The sequence below is a fragment of the Aethalodelphis obliquidens genome, unplaced genomic scaffold (genome assembly GCF_003676395.1).
Source record: "Aethalodelphis obliquidens isolate GAN/ISIS:26980383/991018 unplaced genomic scaffold, ASM367639v1 scaffold27, whole genome shotgun sequence".
NCBI classification, from domain to species: Eukaryota; Metazoa; Chordata; class Mammalia; order Artiodactyla; family Delphinidae; genus Aethalodelphis; species Aethalodelphis obliquidens.
The window spans coordinates 8,722,909-8,741,720 of NW_020837971.1; the positions used below are offsets into that span (position 1 = coordinate 8,722,909).

Consider the following 18,812-nt stretch of genomic DNA (forward strand, 5'->3'; position numbering starts at 1 on the left):
GACTGGTGAATGAACGAACTGTGATGCGTCCATACACTGTAATGTTGCTCCACAATAACAGGAGTGAAGCACTGATGTACACAACATAAAGGCGTCTCAGACGTGAAAGCGGCAGATGCAAAAGGCAACACACTGGGCGAATCCATTTAGCTGACTTTCTGGAAAATGCAAAACTACAGTTTGCAGGGACTGGGAGTAGAGGGAGAGGACCGACTACCAAGGGGCAAGAGAAACTTCTTGGGGTAGAAGAGTCTATATCTTGATTGTGGTGGTTATCACACGACCACATACATTTGTCAAAACTAATCAAAATACAGACGTGAGGGCTTCCCTGGCGGCGCAGTGGTTGAGAGTCCGCCTGCCGATGCAGGGGACACGGGTTTGTGCCCCGGTCCGGGAAGATCCCACATGCCGCAGAGCGGCTGGGCCCGTGAGCCATGGCCGCTGGGCCTGCGCATCTGGAGCCTGTGCTCCGCAACGGGAGAGGCCACAACAGTGAGAGGCCCGCGTACCGCAAAAAAAAAAAAAAAAAAAAAAAGAAATATATATATATATATGTATATATATATATATATACCTGAAAAGGGAAAATCTTACTGTATGTAAATTATACCTCAAAATACTTTGAGGTATTTGATTGAATACATAAATAAAACTGGGAATATATCTTCTATATAACTTTACATACTGCTGCTCTTTTTCGTTTAACATCAGAGCACTAAACATGCTATGAAAACATGACTTAAATGACTACATAAAATTTCACTGTGTGGGTGTGTTGTAACTCAATTACCATCCCATTATTGGACATCATTTATTTCCAATTTTCTTACATATATTTCTTACACAAGCATCTCTGTACACCAATTTCATCTGTCATCTCTGATTATGGCATTAGGACAAAATTCTAGACGTGAAATTACTGAGCCAAAGGGTATAAGCAAGCAGTTTAAGGTTCTGGATATTTACTGCCAATTTGCTCTCCAGAAAAGGTAAACACAGCTTACATGTGCCGATCATCATAACAGTGGGTCTAAAATAGAAATCTTAAATACATCTGTTTTTTCTGAATATGGAACAATCATACAGGAAAAGACTTATTCAAAATATTTTAAGGAGGCAGCACCCTAACTCTCAGATCTAGAACACCAAGCTAAAATGTGAGAAAAAGCTCTATGGGATAGTGAGACAACGAACAAATCTACAGAAAAGAGGATTTTCTGTGACATTTCCAGGGGCCCTTTATGATCAAAGAACTCTTGAATAATATTTCTTCTCAAGAAGAGAGATTCATTTTTCCATCTATAACACAATACTTTGCATAATGAAGAACAACTAGCACAATAATGCATTAGAATCTGATTTACACTTAAATTTTCAACAGCAATAATTTATTTCAACTGTTATCCCTCTCCTTTTAACCATCAGGAGTAAGAATCTTGGAATTTTCATAATCATGTTTCAATGTAAAAAACCCTGTATTCCACAATAGAATCCTAGGCTCACAATATTCTTTCAGGTGCTGGTCACTATAATCAAGGCATATTTTATGCAAATCGATGACTATTCTTTACCAAAGAAACAGAAAAGCCTTATTAATTTTCTGATGAAGTCTCTATTCAGATGTTAGCTCTGCTATAACTAAGGTAAACGCATTGCTAATCTAACTAACGTTTTAACTAAAAAGTGACAAAAATAGAAAAACTAAGCCTGGACAACATTAAATTCAATATCAAAATGTCTTCATGGTGAATGAATAAAATTTCTGAACCTCAGCCATATGATCCTGGAGTTCTGATCATTTTCCATCACTGACTTGAAAGATGAAGAATGTGTGTCTGAATAGCTCCACCTGAAACCCTCTTTTCTGAATTATTCAAGCAGGCATGAATTTTGATGGTACAGAATTCATGTAGAACTTGCATCATGAAACTTCAGAATAGAAAGAACCCTGATATGCCCAAAGCCTCACAGTGGGTTGGTAGTTGTGCTGTGAACTCAGCATCTAAACCTTGCACTCTCGTACTCACCCCACTCCGCCTTGCTCTCTATCCCACGTTGGCTGGCATAACTCACTTGACTGTACATTTCAGATGTCTCCGGCCAGAATGTTCGACCTGTGAAACGAATCAAAAATCACACCAATAAAGGTTCCATTCCAAACCATCTTTAAAATTCCATTACATCTTCCAGGATTCAGAGGAGACCAAAGCCAACTTCTAACATCAAAGAAGCATATTTAGAAGGAATTGCTGTAAACAATGAACATCAATTCCTAGATCCAGTGTTATTTATTATTGTTATTATTACTTAGGACTTACTTCTTTTTAAGAAAAATGCTCTATAATTTGAAACATTTGAAAATGACTTGAATGGGAATCAGAATAAATGTCACATCCCTCCACTGTGAGCCTCTTCCCCTCCCTCAGACACACACACACACACACACACACACACACACACACACACACGCACACACACATTTCCCACAGACTGCCAGGTACCCACCCAAGGCGTCCCCTACCCTCTGCGCTCAGGACCAGGCTGCCCCGAAAACCTCACTAAGACCAGCCTGGAGTAAAATGGAAGGAGGCAGAGTATCCCCTAGGCCCACTGTCCTGGTCTTTCAGTGTCCTCTCTCCTTCCACGTCTCCCTGCCTCTCACCCTACCCGGTTGTCATGGCTGCTCCCCCAGCTCCAACTACCTGAGAAACCTACCTAGCGTTAGATTCCTACAGCAAAACCCAATAAAAGCCCAAGAAGGGCTAAGCCCTCCCAAGCAAATGGATATGCCGAAAACAACGCTGGACAGACGACAGACTATGAGAATTCTCCTCCCAGCTGTACCTACTCATTAGCTGAACAACCCTGGGAAGGCGCTGTGGCTCTGTGGGGCAAAACAGGAAAATTAGGAGGCTGGGCTGGGGTGTTCTCAGAGCTTGCTCTAAGCCACACCTTTCAAGGTCCAGGTTGGCTGCATTTTAATAGGAATAAAGAGCCCAGCAGCATGGGGACTCACCCCACAACTGTGTCCCTGGACCAGTGCTTTCCACAAAAAGCCACTGAACGTTCGTCGATCCGTTGGGAATTTTGATGAGCCCCTTCTGGTTTGTTTTGCCTTGTTTAAAATATCTAGCTCAACACAGGGGAGTGTGACGGGGAGTTGAGTGGGCAGGGCTCTGGCTCCCGCCATCCTGGGCGTTGGCGTGCTCCACAAGGACGTTGTGGGATTTAAAAAAAGAAAAAACAAAAATCTAGCTCAAAAGTAAACTAGCTTTTGAAAAAAATACATACAATTCACCAAGATAACAGAAACATCCAGCAGTCCATTCACTATAATCATTCATATTCGCAAAGCATTGAATTCCACCCTGTACGTAATGAGAGAAAAGCCTCAGGCAGATACCTGCCAAACGACAATGAAAAAGCAACAGAAGGCTACGGAGTGACCCCCTGATGTAGTAGCTGCAAGCACAGAACATAAGCGTCACCCACCAACCTGTCAGTACAGGGAGGCAGGGTTTACCTCTAGAACAGATCCTGGCACAAAGAGGTCCTCGATACATTTTTGTTGAACGTCTGAATAAAGCCATGGGTGGATCAATGAACTGAGAAGAAGAAAGCAAGCAAAGTCCGGCAGAGGTAAACCTACCTGTTCTATCATGAGAAAAGTAGGTGCTTTTAGCAATACCAGCCAGGGGGTAAGCATTACAGGGCAAGAGAATGAGCAAATTCTCTTAGTGGTGTTTTTCCCCGTGATTGCAGGAGCAGCTGATCCATCCTACAGCTGGGAAGCAGATAGTGCCCGGCTACCACGAGTTCTGGTACAAAGGAAGCAAGGGCCAACTCTCCACCTTTGCTAGAATCTGAACTTCCATTTAAAGACTCTCTGGGTGCTTCCCCCCGTTTCTTATCTCCCCCATTTTCTCCCACCTATCCTGTCCTTATTTCAGTATTATCTCTGATTCTGTGTCAGTTATTCCATTTTGCCTTGTTTTGTTTTTCAGCTCTGCAATTTATCTAAGTGAAACCTCAGACTTAAACCTTATGAAGGTGTTTAGGAGATAAAAGGGAATTTGAATATATAATTTTTAGAACCCCACCCATATCGTCATGTTGTAGCAGTCCAACATAGCTGATACCATTATAAATTGGAAGAGGTGTCTGCAGTTGGCCTGCAGGACTCCAATACAGAGACTCTAGGGAGGCAAGTCTCTAGGGCGGGTGGAGGAAGGGTTTAAAACTCTGAATGACTCCCCGTGGTTGCATTCATGAAGTCTGTTTTTTAACTGGCTTACAAGTAATTTCAGACAATAGTTATATTAGATAACCTTCTCTTTCACCTGCTGATGGCATTTAGAAGAGGAGGCACATACAGCGGCTTTAGATGTCAGTAGGTTGCCCTGAGATCCTCAGCCGATCTAAACAGTCTTATCACAGGAGTAAAGGAATTCCTGCTTTAGTTCATTCATTCATAAACTTATTCATTTCACAAAGATTGAACATCTCTGCTGTACACCAGGAGAAATACAAAGGTGAACGAAACAGGGTTCTTAAATTGATTTTTTTTCCACCTTGGGATTTCACAGTCCTAGGATAGGTTCCTCCAGGGGTGACTAATTAACTTCCTCCGAATGTGTTTATAAAGATTAGTGGAGAAAGCGGGATACAACAGGTGTAGGTTCAAATCCTGGCTCTGCTACAGAGACGTGTGACATTTGACAAATTTCTTAACCTTTCTAAGCTTTAGTTTATTCATTCATCTATTAAGTGGGAATGATAATGCCTATCTCATAGGATTGTTATTTTTGCTTGAAAGAAAAGCAAGCATAAAATGCACACAGTAGTACCTGGTGTATGGAAGGAATTAAAGTTAATTTCTTCCTTCTATTATCCTCTGTATTTCTGACCATTTTTCCCTCGGTTTGTACTCTTAGTACTTTTAGTGAATTTGACCTCCTCTCCCAAATAAGCTTGACTCTAATACGCCGTTTTATGTACTGCAGCTGTTCTTTGCTTTCAGCACATGCTGATATGAAAATTTCAAATGAGCAAACTGAGGCTTTATAATGCTTTTTCCATTAGTACTAATGAAAGCTAACATGTATTAACTCAAAGCCAGCCAAGTTGCAGGCACAATTCAGTGTTTTACCTGCGTCACCTCGCTTAATTCTTAATAAGAGCTCTGTGAAGTAGGTGCTCTGTTGCACCTGTTTTTACAGCTGAGGAACAGGGAGATTAACTAGCTTGCCCAAAGGTCTGCTGCTGGTCAGACTGGAAGGTAGGATTCTTGAACCCAGGCAGCCTGGCTCCAGAGGCCACCCTCTTAACCTCTCGCTAAGGGGCTGTAATGTAGGGATTATTAGGTAGCATTGGGTTGCAAGTAAGATCGTAAGAGAGATCAAAGTTTTCAGCCAATTAGTTTGATCACAAAATGCTAGGAATTCATCAGAAGTTTATTACATAGGTTTCTGTAAAAAAAAAAAAAAAAAACTATGTCAAAATACACATTATGTATTTTGTATGTCAAAAATACATATATATAGGGCTTCCCTGGTGGCGCAGTGGTTGGGAGTCCGCCTGCCGATGCAGGGGACACGGGTTCGTGCCCTGGTCCGGGAAGATCCCACATGCCGCGGAGCGTCTGGTCCCGTGAGCCATGGCCGCTGAGCCTGCGCGTCCGGAGCCTGTGCTCCGCAATGAGAGAGGCCGCAGCGGTGAGAGGCCAGCGTGCAGCAAAAAATATATATATATATATATGTGTGTATATATATATATATATATATATACACATATATATATTAAACATTTGGGAGAATGAGGTCAAATATATATATGTGTGTATATATATATATACATATATATATATTTTACATTATAGATTGTTTCTGTTATACATAAATTGAATCGACACAGCTAGTTCTTCTGTAAAATTTGGGAGCCTGTGTCTGGGTTTGTCTGAACTCTGTAAACACAATGCATTCATTCAGTATCTACCGAGCACTTTGCACATGACTGGCGCTACGCTAATGATAAAAAGGTTAGCCCTGCCAATGAGGAATTTGTGGCCCAGAAGGGGAGAAAGAGACTTAGCAAGGAGGTAATTACACCATCACTGGTGTGAAGAAGTACTGCAGACACACAAGGGTAAAGTAAACATCCTCCCTAAGACCCTTTATTTAATAATAATAATAAAAAAAAGAACAAGTCCCTTTTAGACTTCTGGAGGCACCCTTCACGTGGGTTCTCATAAGTATATTTTTCACTAATTCCACACATGTGAGGGCTGAGCCCTGCTGAGCCAAGCCCTTCCAAGACAGAACTTCCCTCAGCTCAGTTGGCTTCAAGTAAACCGGAATATTCTGCACTTCTGCAGTCTCTGTCTCCCACCACCCAATCCCCAGCCCTCTCAATGCCTAGGTTTCTAGAAAAATAAATATATGAGGTCAAATCAGACAGTTCCTTCCAGAGACAGGGTCTCCACTATGTTATGGATGATTTCAATGGAATCCTGTCCAAGGGCTAGAAAAGGAGCTCTGAGAGATGAAGTCAAAGTCTCCTCAAATGCTTGCTTTTATGACAATTGAAATTCACTGGGCTTGGGTTAACAACTGTCAACACTATTCCCAATCTCAGACCTGGTTTTGTTCAAAGGATGGAGAGAAAAGAATTAATATACAAAACACACTTTTAAATGCTTAGCTTTAAGATGGCAAAAAGAAAATATAGGGGGAAAATGTCTTTTGTTTTCATGTTAAAAGCAGAAGTAAAAAAAAAGTCTTCAGCTCTGAAGAACAAGGAATAATAGCACTACAGAAAGCAAACTTTTTAAAGATAAGTCTTATATAGCAGCAACTTTTTTAGTACAAAATTTACAGATTATGGTATTTCTCATAACTCCTTCTTGCCCTAGGGAAAAAATATTTTATTTAACTTTTATCTGATTTCATGGCTATCTTTCCTTTTACTTTTTAAAGCACAGCTTATCCACATTAATCAGATAAAAATAGTTTATCTTTTTTTTGATGACACAAATGGAATATAATTTATACACCAAGTCTTCTTGTTCTTCCTTGTAGTACCTAGGATGTTTCCTTGCACATACATTTGCTGATCAATAAAGAAGATATTTTCATTTGGGACCAAAAAAGACATGAGTTTATTTATTCACGCTCCACAGAAAATACCAGCTCCTACCAGAGATAATAAAATACGTGGGTATCGAACATGTCAGTGTTCTTCCAAATGTTCGTATTCAATTTTAGGAAAAGTTTATTTGACAAGTTTGGTCAAATACATAATGGAATAATGCAAAGGAAGTAAAGGAAGCTCTGGAGGAAAAAGCACTGAAACGTAATGAAAAAAGGGGAGACTAAGATCCAGATCTCAAAAAAGCTCTAAATTTATACTGACGAATACTTTTCAGAGCTTTGCTAACCAGGTCGTATACAGTGCTTTGAAAATCTAAAGGGCTATAACTTTCTAAAGCAGAATTTCTCATAATATGATCTGACCCTTCCACCCCTTCCCCCCATCAGAACCATAAAGTGCTAGGATTCTAAGGTCCTACTCCTATATTTTTAGGAAATCTACCACTTATTGGTAAGATACCCAAAACTAGGACAAGGATTCCACTCTGCAAAGGATGCACAAACCCCACTTTCTTTATCATAAAGCTTATGTTAGTTTGGTAAATGGATGAAGGTGACAAAAACACATCAGCCCTTGGGAAGCAGTGAATCCCCTAAGCGCTTAAAATTTATCCTGCCCCTTTCTAAGGAGGAGCACAGATACTGCTCTATGGCCTCCCAAAACCAGGTGCTTCTGTCAGAACTAACCCTGCTACCTTGGCTAAACACAAAGGTTTACCAGTGAGATGGTCTATATTCATATTGGCTACACTCACGTACTAATCAGATTCTCACCACTGATGGGGCTGGGAGGTGAGAAAAATGGAGAGCAGACAAACCCACGTGGCCAAGGACTGGATGGAGTCCAAGCTAACTGTTGCTACTGCCTCATCTTAAGTTACCACAGCTGAGGCTATACCTCGGTCCACCATGGCTCTGTAATGATGTTAGAGTAGTTGTATGATGATAAGAATTAAATAAAACGAAATCTAGTAACAGCGTAAGTTAGAAAACATCAACAAGAAGACAAAGTAAAATCCTTTGTTTTCATTTGAATCCATAATTATAATAGATACAAAAGTTGCAGTGCCTCCTGGGAGGCAAGGTTCTTGTCAACAGAAGCACAAAGTCAATCCACCCACAGGAGCACCATCAGAGGGTTCATCCTGAAAGGATACTGAACCACATGGATCTTTAACATGGATTTGAAAAGGCTAGACCGACTGATTTCTCCAAAACCAAAAGCCTTGGAGTCTAGAATTCCTCTAAGTTTGCTTGATGCACTGATAAGCAAAAGGAGGCTGTGGAGGAATTTGGGTGAAGCCACATACCCTGGAAATATCACAGCCAGTTTGTGACTTGGAGAAGAAGAAAAGGAATGACGTTCAATGACATCAACCGTTCCACCTCATAGATCTGTTGTGAGCCTGAAATGCTCATTGGTGTAAAGTACTTTGAAGAGGGCAAGTGATCAGTAAAAAAAGATATTATCAGTATTAATGATTGCTGACGTTTCTTACAGTGTTTTAAAGTAGGTTATAAAGAAATCGGCAGCTCTGCCATTCCATGCAGTTTGCTTCAGATGACACTACTGCCTTAAAGGAGTGCAGCCTGCACCCTGCTTTGGGAGCAAATCTCTCTCTTTGTTTAAGCCACTGGTGGCAAGCTTTCTGTTACTTACAGCTGAATGCATTCCTAACTGATATATTGTCAATACCACTGAAATATAGTTTCATATTTTATTGGCACAGATAACATTAATGATGCAGGCCTTATGAAAGGTGAAATTATTAAGAACAAAATTGAACAGATGACATTTGAGAAAAGATGCCAGAAAAGTTTCGTAAAACAAGTAGAGTCTTGGAGAATCCCAGTATTCTGCACTATAAGCATACCCTCATAAAGCAAAGTAAACTGTAGGACCTACAGGTTCTCTTTGTTATGACATAACTGGAAGTTGAAGAGTGTTTTACTCCTGAATCTCAGCAGAAGCCCAACACAGAGAAGTGTTTTCTTCAAAGAATGGAGACAATACAGTGAAAGAGTGCTTTGGACCCACAAACTACTATAATCAGTAAGAAGACTGAGACAACTGTGCCGCTGCAGACACAGGCTATCTTTCATAAAAAAGGAAGAATGACTCAAAGCATGAAATCAAGAGTCCACAGGGTTGAACTGGAGGCATGGAAAATTATTCCCAGGCTTTGCATCCCAATGAAGGAACAGCCAAGCTGCGTCCAGCTGAATTTCAGAATTGCAATGGACCAGTGGCCCTTGTGTACCTCCTTGTTTCCTACGTTTTGAAGAGCAGTGTCTATTCTGATTATCCTATGCCTGTCCCATCATGGAGTGTTGATCGTACCTTTAAGTCACAGGTATTCGAATTGAGGGGAAGTGTACTCAAGAACCTGTGCTTAAGAAACTGCATCTGAGGAGCTTCATCCACACCTGGACCTAATTTAGATGATACACCCTGGACGTTGAGCTGATGTTATAAAGGGCTGGGACTTTGAGGAGAGATTCTCAGTATGGGGTGAGGATATTTTGTATGTGAGATGAATGCAAATAATTTGACCCCAGAGGGCAGACCATGTTGGCTTAAAATATGTTCATAAATTCTTTTTTAGGACCTCTAAAAGTGGAGCCTAGTTCCCCTTGCCTTCAGTGTGATTTGGACTTAGTGAATCATTTCAAAAGAATAAAATAAGATAAAAGGGACAATATGAGTCAGAAACACTATAGAAAGTAGATATGATAGTACTAACAGTGTTATAGTCTGAGGTCATTTAAGGGAAGGGGCAATGAGTCATCAAAATCTAGAATTCTAAACCTGTCAAAACTGTCAATTAAGTGTGAGAGCAGAATAAAGACATTTTCAGAGATGCAAAGCCTCAGAATATCTGATCTATTCACTCTTTATTAGGAAGTCATCTGAGGATGTACTCCCGCAAAACAAGGAGAAGAGAAATAAAGAAAGAAGATAACTGACAATAGCTATAGCATTTACTGAGTGCTTATTTTGTGCCAGGCACTGTGCTGTGTGTGTTTTTCATGTATTATTACATTTAACCACACAACAATCCTATGAAGTATATACTATTGCTATTATTATCTTATAGAATAGAAGACTGAGTTATAAAGGGGCCAAATAAGTTACCTAAGTTATTGGTAAGTTGTAGAACTAAGATCTAACCCTGGGCAGTCTGGCTCCAGAGTCCCTGATCTTAAATACTCCCTATCTTCCCAGATAGCTATGTTACCATGAAACTGTGGAACCAAATCAGGACAGCAGCAAAGGAAAACCTCAGGATGAAAGCTATAAAGCAGGACTATTGAGTCGTCAGTATAATAAACTGGGGCAGGAGAGGAGAAGGATTCAATGAGACAACTCTAGGAGAAAAAGAAGATGACCTCATAGATGGCATGATTTGGGAACATTAAAAGAGCGCAAGAAAACAAAGAGCAGTTAGAAAATCAAAGAAAATCAAAAAATATCCATAAGATGGACAATCCCTCGAGCCCTTCCTTTCCAACCAGGGCCTGGCAGGATGGCTCCCGCAAAGAAGGGTGGCGAGAGGAAGAAGGGCCGGTCCGCCATCAACGAGTTGGTGACCAGAGAATACACTATCAACGTTCACAAGCACATCCATGGAGTGGGTTTTGAGAAGCATGCCCCTCGGACGCTCTAAGAAATCCAGAAATTTGCCATGAAGGAGATGGGAACTCCAGATGTACACATTGATACCAGGCTCAACAAAGCTGTCTGGGCCAAAGGAATAAGGAATGTCCCACACCATATCCGTGAGCGGTTGTCCAGAAAACGTAATGAAGACTCACCAAACAAGCTCTATATGTTTGTTACCTATGTACCTGTCACCACTTTAAAAAATCTACAGACAGCTAATGTGGATGAGAACTAATTGCTGATTGTTGAATAAAGTTATAGAACTGCCTTCACATCTTAATCTTCCTTTTCTAGTTGCAGCTAAAGTCTTGTATATCTTTAAGCAGTTCCCAACTACAGGATCATTTGGAGAGTATTTCCTAAGTACTATGCTTGGGTCCCTTCTCCCCAGTCCCTGGAGTTTTTGAATATTTGGACAGGGTCTAGGCAGGTGTTCTAAGGTGGTTTTGAAGTGCAACCTGGATTGAGAATGACTATTTAGGTAGTTGGCACATTGTGGGTATAATGCTAATGTTTTTAAATACAGGTTTTGTTGATTCTAAGATACACATTTTTCCAGAAACTGGCATGTCGAACTTAATTGACATTTTTCACATTTTAACAAACTAAAATGATACACTTGATAGTCTTAGATTTAATGAAATATGTACAGTTCCTTTTCAGCTCACTTATTTGTAGTGGCCCCATGAGGTGTTTTTAGTCCTGGTTTATGTGGAGCTAAAGCTCAAGGGTAACCTTTTTTAAAGGTTACTAACAAAATCTGCTTATTTCAACCTGAAAGCAAGGTGTTGCAGCGATTATGTCTCATTAGTGTTTATACCACTGACGTGAATTAAATGCCATAAAGCAGTCCCCTTTTGAAGCCCTACTGATGGTGGTAGTGGGATTGGGGCCACCTGGAGTGTAATGTACACTGTGAACATGGGGGGTGGGGGAGCATCTCCAGGTTATCCATTCCCTGGCACAGTCCAGACCTTAGACACTGAAACAGACCAAGTCAATACAAAAATTTCTTATTAAAAAAATCTGGAGACCAAAAAAAAATGTCCATAAGATGGTCTTAGTCTGAATGAACCAACCAAAATGTGGCATGGTTTAAAGCACTGATGGAGTACAGAGAAAAAGAATCCATTTCGCCTTGATACTAGGGATGTCCTCATTCAAGAGGTCCAAGCGTTGCAAAGAAGGATCAGTAATTCTAAGATTTGAATACTATTTACATAGTCATAAGAACATAAACCAATTTTTGGTTTTCAATTTTTAGAATCAAACTTTTCACAATTTTCAAAGGACTCAATTGCAGGGAAGAATAAAAATGTTAACAGCAATGCCAAAATAAAAGTACAAAGCTGATAGTAGGTGGAAGAGAAAAAATGCACAAAGGATAAGGGAGACATTCATCTTACAATGTAGGAAGTGAAAATTGATAAAACAAGCAAAAGAGACAAGTATCTAGTTTAAAATTACATAATGTGATGGTTAATTTTATGTTTCAACTTGGCTGGGCCGCAGGGTGCCCAGATATTTGGTTAAACATTATTTCCAGTATGTCTGTGATGATGTTTCTGGGTAAGATTAACATTTTTTTTGTTTTGTTTTGTTTTTTTGCGGTACACGGGCCTCTCACCGTTATGGCCTCTCCCCTTGCAGAGCACAGGCTCCAGACGTGCATGGCCCGTGGCCATGGCTCACGGGCCCAGCCGCTCCGCGGCATGTGAGATCTTCCCGGACCGGGGCACGAACCCGCGTCTCCTGCATCAGCAGGTGGACTCTCAACCACTGTGCCACCAGGGAAACCCAAGATTAACATTTGAATCAGTAGACTGAGTAAAGCAGATTGCCCTCCCAAATGTCAGAGGCAATCTAAACTGTTGAAGGCTTGAGCAGACTAAAAGACTGAGTAAGAAAGAATTCACTCTCTCTGCCTGACTGTCTTCAAGGTACTGGTCTTCTCCTGACTTCAGACTCAGACTTGAAATGGAACTTAAACCATCAGCTCTCCTGCTTCTCAGGCCTTCAGACTCAGACCAGAACTATACCGTTGGTTTTCCTGGATCTGGACTTCTCAGCTTTCATAATCATGTGAGCCAGTTCCTACTGATACTGTTCCTTCGTAGAACCCTGACTAATACACTTATAAACTTCATCCATTATGCCTTTTTGCCCTCAGATCTGGTTTCTGCATTTCTCCTACAGACTACATTTCCTAGGTTCTTTGCCAGCTGGCTTCCAGAGTGGTTTGACCAACAGTAGCTTGACTGCAGAAAGGAAGGGAGGTATAAGCCCAGATTCTATCTCCTTTCTGGGCAGCCCCTTCTCCTGTGATCCCTGATCCTACTAGGCACAGTTCTGTGTTTCTCTAGCCCTGGCATAGAAACACTTTCTGATGATACTAATTCCTGGTCATCATCATTTTTTTGGCTCCTGGGATCTCCCATCACCTATGTAACTATTTAAAATACCTATAGTGAATAATTTTCTGGCTGGACCCTGACTGAAACAGTAATAAAGATAGGAATTCAGCAATGTAAGTATACTTGGAGGAGAGCAGAGAGAAGAAAGGTGGTATAAGGGAACTACATCTCATCTTCATATAGCAAGTCAGTAGCTGGTACCTAAAACTGATAAATCAATAAGCAGTGCTACAGTATATTATCTAGAATTATGAAGATAACAAACAAAAGAATAAAAACCTGAAACAGTTCAAACTGTTGCCTCAAACTATTGAGTCAGTAAAAGACCTGTGGTTGCCAAGGACTCAGGGGAGAAAGAGAGAGATGAATAGATGGAATATAGGGGATTTCATGGCAGTGAAACTACTTTATGAAAATGGTGAATGCATGGCATTATATATTTGTAAAACTTATAAAACTATACAAAACAAAAAATAAACTCTAAGATAAACTATGGACTTCAGTAGAATCAATATTGGCTCATCAACTGTAACAAATGCACCACACTAATGCAAGATGTTAATAACAGGGGAAACTGTGTGTGTGTGTGTGTGTGTGTGTGTGTGTGTGTGTGTGTGTGTGGTGGCAGGGATGGGGAGGTACATGGAAACTCTCTGTACTTTCCAGTCAATTTTTCTGTAAACCTAAATCTGTTTTTAAAAATAAACTCCATCAGTGAAAAAAAAAGAAGGGAGGGAGGGTAGGAGGGAGGGTGGAAGCTATCTAAAAGACATGAAGGAAACTTAAATACACATTTCAAACTGAAAGAAGGCAATCTGACAAAGCTATGTACTTTATTATTCCAATTATATGACATTCTGAAAAAGGCAAAACTATAGAAACAGTAAAAAAAACCCAAAAAAAACCAGTGGTTGCCAAGCATTGAGGGGGAGAGAGGAAGTGATGCCTAGGTGGAGCACAGTGCCTTTTTAGGGCAGTGAAACTATTCTGATACTGTAATGGTGGATACATGACATTATGCATTTGTCAAAACATATGAAATTGTGCAACAGAAAAAGTGAACCCTAGTGTTAGTTAATAATAAAATGTCAGTAATGGCTCATCCAGTCCTAGCCACAGCAATAAGACAAGAAAAAGAAATAGAAGGACCCCAAATTGGAAAGAAAGAAGTAAAGCTATCACTGTTTGCAGATGACATAATACTATACTTAGAAAATCCTAAAGACAACACCAGTAAACTACTAGAGCTCATCAATGAATTTGGCAAAGTTGCAGGATACAAAATTAATATACAGAAATCTGTTGCATTTCTATGTACTAACAACAAACTATCAGAAAGAGAAATTAAGAAAACAATCCCATTTACAATCGCATCAAGAAGAATAAAATACCTAGGAATAAATCTAATTAAGGAGGCAAAACACCTGTACTCAGAAAACTATAAGACATTGATTAAAGAAACTGAAGATGGCACAGATGGAAAGCTCTACTGTGTTCAAGGATTGGAAGGATTAAAATTGTTAAAATGACCATACTACCCAAAGCAATCTACAGATTCAAAGAAACCCCTATCAAAATACCAATGGCATTTTTCACAGAACTAGAATAAATAATTCTAAAGTTTGTATGGAAACACAAAAGACTCTGAATAGTCAAAACAATCTGGAGAAAGAAGAACAAAGCTGGAGGTATCGTGCTCCCTGATTGCAAATGATAATACAATGCTATAGTAATCAAATGGTATGGTATTGGCGAAAAAAAAAAAAAAAAAAACCCTGACACATAGATCTATGGAACAAAATGGAGAGCCCAGAAATGTACCCACACTTAAATGGGCAATTCATCTATGACAAAGGAGGCAAGAAAATACAATGAGGGAAAGGCAGCTTCTTTAATAAATGTCACTGGGAAAACTGGACAGCTACATGAAAAGAATCAAACTGGACTGGTTTCTCACACCATATACAAAAATAAATTCAAATAGTTTAAAGACTTAAATGTAAGACCTGAAACCATAAAATTTATAGAAGATAACAGAGGTAGTATGCTCTTTGACATCAGTCTTAGTAATATTTTTTTGGATATGTCTCCTCAGGCAAGGGCAACAAAAGCTAAAAAACAAATGGGACTACATCAAACTAAAAACTTTTGCACAGTGAAAAACTATCAACAAAATGAAAAGGCCACTTACTGAATGGGAGAAGCTATTTGCAAACAATACATCCAATAAGGGGTTAATATACAAAATATGTAAAGAACTCATGCAACTCAACATTAAAAAAAAAAAAAAACAATTAAAAAATGGGCAGAGAACCTAGACATTTTTCCAAAAACACAGAGATGGCCAACAGGAACATGAAAAGATGCTCAACATGACTCATCATCAGGGAAATACAAATCAAAACCACAGTGAGCTATCACCTCACACCTGTCAGAATGGCTATTATCAAAAAGACAACAAATAACAAGCGTTGGCAATGATGTGGAGAAAAGGTGTACTCTTGGTGGGAATGTAAATTGGCGCAGCTACTATGGAAAACAATATGGATATTCTCAAAAAATTAAATACAGAACTACCACATGATCCAGCAATTCTACTCTTGACTATTTATCCAAAGAAAACAAAAACACTAATTAGAAAAGATATATGCACCCCTATGTTCATTGTTGCATTATTTACAATACCCAAGATATGGAAGTAGCCTGTGTCCATCAATAGATGAATAAAGTAAGTGGGGTATATATATATGTATATATATGTACATAGACATACAATGGAATATTACTCAGCTATGAAAAAGAATTAATTCTCTCCATTTGCGACAACACACCCTAGAGGATATATGCTAAGTGAAACAAGTTAAACAGAAAGACAAATACAATTTCACTTATCTCTGAAATCTAAAAAATAAAACAAATGAACAAATATAACAATATAGAAAGAGACTTACAGATACAGAGAACAAACAAGTGGTTGCCAGAGGGGAGGGGGGTGGGTGGAAGGGAGAAATAGGTGAGGGAGATTAAGAGGTACAAACTTCCAGTTGTAAAATGAATTAGTCACAGGTATGAAATGTACAGTGTGGGGAATAGAGTCAATAATTATATAATATCTTTGTATGGTGACAGATGGCAATTAGATTTATCATGGTGATCATTTTGAAATGTATAGAAATATTGAATCACTGTGTGTAATAGGAACTAACATAGTGGTGTAGGTCAATTATACTTCAAAAACAAACAAACTCATAGAAAAAGAGATCAGATTTGTGGTTACCAGAGGGGGGGGTGGAGGGAGGGGGAATTGGATAAAGGCAGTCAAAAGGTACCAACGTCTAGTTATGGTATTACTAGGGATGTAATGTACACTGTGATAAATATAATTAACACTGCTATACGTTATATACGAAAGTTATTAATAGAATAAATCCTAAGCGTTCTCATCACAAGGAAAAAATAATTTTTTCTATTCTTTCAATTTTGTATAAATATGAGATGATGAATGTTCACTAAAGTTACTGTGATAATCATTTCATGATGTATGTAAGTCAAATCATTTTGCTATACATCTTAAGCTTATACAGTGCTATATGTCAATTACATCTCAATAGAACTGGCAGAAAAAAAATTAATTAAAAAATTTTTAATTAAAAATTGGTTCATCCATCAATTATAATAAATGTACTCATATTAATGCAAGATATTAATAACTGTAGAAACTTGGGGGGGGGGATTCTGTACTTTCTATGGAATTTCCCTGTAAACCTAAAACTGCCCTAAAAAAATAGCCTATTTAAAAAAAAAACCCTAACTTTTAAAAAAAATGTAGGGAAGGGGTGTTTGTGGGTGAGGCAGGGCTTATTATTGTTAGACCTCACGTGCTTTTTAAGGTGTTTTTTTTTTTAACTGTGTATACATTATTCGGATTAAAATATTTTTAATTTTTTTAAAAATCTGTTTACCCACCAGGAAATGAAAAAGACCAAAGCTACCAAGTGTTGGCAAGGATATGAAGTATCCAGAGCACTACTATGAAAGTTCATGTAAATTGGTATATCCATTTTAGAAAAATGGCGTCCAACGAAGCTGATAATTTGCATAGCCTGTGACCCAGCAAATTCACTCCTAGACAAATATTCCAAAAAAAAAAAATTTCACCACAGGACATGTTTGTTCTCTGTGTGCACTGAAGCTTTATGCATAATTGCCCTAAACTGAAATCTACCTAAATGCCCATCAAGAGTTGCAGAAACATTGCAGAATATTCACACAATGGAATTCCATACACCACCAAGAAAAAATGATTTATAACAACATGTAATCATATGAAGGAATCTCACAGATAATTTTGAGTGAAAGAAGCTAGGCATGTGACACTTAATTCCATTTATATAAAGTCCAAAAAGAGGCAAAATTATCTATGCTGTAAGAAGTCAAAATAAAGATTATCTTGGAGGAGAGATGGGGAGTGATTGAAAGGGGCATAAGGGAGTTCTCTGCGGGTACTGGCCAGATTCTGTTTTTTCAATCTGTGTGCTAGTTCCACGAGTATACTGAATTTATGAAATTGTATCAAGCTGTGCTTATAATACTTTTAATATATGTACTTTTTAGTATGTGTATTATGCATCAATAATTTATTTTTAACCTGAGAGTTTTGACCCCTAAGCCACACTTTTTTTCTATACTCTCGCCACTAAATATTTAAACACAGAATATGTATGAAAAAAATCCGTGTAGAGAGATATATATATATATATACACACACACACACACACACATACATTTTACAGTTAATTTCAGTACTTGGAAGAATCTCAGTGTAACATTTCTATGAATACTTTCAGAAGCAGAAGAAGTCCAATTTTGAGTCCAACAGAATATTTATTCAAACTTGCTGGGCTAGCCATAGTGTTTGCTGTTGTTATGATTGTTACCTTCCAGTTGGTTTCTGGATATGCTTATCATGTTACAGATCATGGTTTAGGGTGACATTTACCAAGACAAGTGAGCATTGACAGCGAGAAGTCATCGCTCTTGTGAAATCAAATCAGCAATCAGGCTCCATTTTGAGCTTCTTACTACGGGATAACTTCCATCTAATGAAATTCTTTTGTGTCAGCTTTAGATACTGAAACCTCAGCTTGCTCACTAAGTTAGAATATGCTCTGTTATTCTTTGTGCTAAGAGTAATTAGAACTAAACTACAGGCTTTAGACCCAAAATCTGAAAATAAGTGTGTCACTGCTTCAAAGATGAGGATTGTTTTACTTTTAGTAATAATTTTCTGCTGTTCAAACATAACTATCATACTCATTTGTTTCCTTGAACACCGGAAGTACAAACTTCACAGAAATTAATTCTAATTTAGTCTGTACATGCAAATTAATATGGTTCTCAAGCAGCCCTTCCTGAACTTACACCAAGGGAAAACTTAGTGTGGAAATTTGGCAAGTTATGGGATCAGCAATAGTAATCTATTACTTTTATAAATTCTCAGATAGTTTAAAACATGTAACAGTACATTTTAAATATCCTTCAGAGATACCACGATGATAAAAGAAGACCCCCAAATTTTAAGAA

The 18,812-nt window shown here is 38.8% G+C and overlaps 1 pseudogene; it reads left to right on the top strand.

Annotated features, from left to right (window-relative positions):
- The first annotated feature begins 10,648 nt into the window (after nt 1-10,648).
- Nucleotides 10,649-11,082, top strand: LOC113629613 (60S ribosomal protein L31 pseudogene; annotated as a pseudogene).
- The last annotated feature ends 7,730 nt before the right edge of the window (nt 11,083-18,812 follow it).